Here is a 1,242-nt window from a genome sequence, read left to right as displayed (position 1 = left end):
CAAATTACGCATCCGACTCGAAGAAAACTTAGATCTTGTAAGCTGAAACTACTCTCGTCTGAGACCGGTTGAAAATAATATATATATATATTATCAATAAAGAGGCTTTTGAAAATAAAAAAAAAAACCATAGTCTTTCTTTAGCAGCTTCCAGAATAGAAAAACAATTACCGTGAGAGAAATTCTCACGCAGCGATCAATGACGGGTTTAAGACTGATATGCTCTCACGAGCGAAGCATACAAATTCGGTAGGAAGACCTAGCTCTGAAACACGTGATTTTCGAGTAATTTCTGAATCTAGACATGGACACTCGGCATAGGAACTAAGAAAACTCTTAGCAAACAATTAAAGCACTTGCATCACGACTGGATACAAATGTATAGACAGTTTCTCGACACTTGAAGACCATTGGTGAAGTAAAAAAGAAAGATCTATGGGCACCACATTAACTTAATGAGCGGTGGCAGCTGAAGCGTTATGAAACATGTAGTTTACTGCTTACTATACAAAAAAAAAAAAGCAGTATTTTCTCGAAAGGATAATTATGATTGATGAAAAGTAGATTGTATATGACAGGCGTAGGTCAGGTCAGTGGTTAAATATCGACGAAAAACCGGGACATATGCCAAATTCAAATTTGCATCCAAAAATTTTATAGTTTTCTTTGTGGTGGTCAATGGCAAAAATAATTCATTTCTCCTTTTTACCCTGAGGTGAAACCATCACATCCACATCTTACTGCACTGATATTGACATTATGAATCAAAAACTCAAAATAAAAAAAAATCGGAAGGGATCCATACTCTTACATGACAACGCCAGAGATCTCATGTATTACGACAGACAGTAAAGAAACTAGCGGTACTCATGTTCTTTAGTTTAACATGTTAAAGCGTGTTAAATGGAAAAACTTATGTTAAATGGAGAAATATTTTCTTCTTTTACCAAGTTAAAACGATATAACATGTAACATGGCTGAGAGTATGTTACTAGGTGTGTTAAATGGAGAATGACGTCATGAAACAGACCAGCTGAGCTTGTCGCCGTTTTATTTGTTGTCGTGAATTACGAAATTCAACGGAGATAAAGTGAAAAAAAACTTTATTGGTAAACAAATAGTACAATGAACATTACGACATGCTACAACTATTACTGGTACTGATCTTACAAGCTTGGGATTGATGGGGGTATATATAGGAGCTGTGGAGGGAGGTGGCTCGGAGTTGTAGAGTCAGCAGGA

This window comes from Halyomorpha halys, unplaced genomic scaffold (genome assembly GCF_000696795.3).
Source record: "Halyomorpha halys isolate HHAL.00 unplaced genomic scaffold, Hhal_1.1 Scaffold520.1, whole genome shotgun sequence".
NCBI lineage: Eukaryota > Metazoa > Arthropoda > Insecta > Hemiptera > Pentatomidae > Halyomorpha > Halyomorpha halys.
This window is presented reverse-complemented; position numbering follows the sequence as displayed.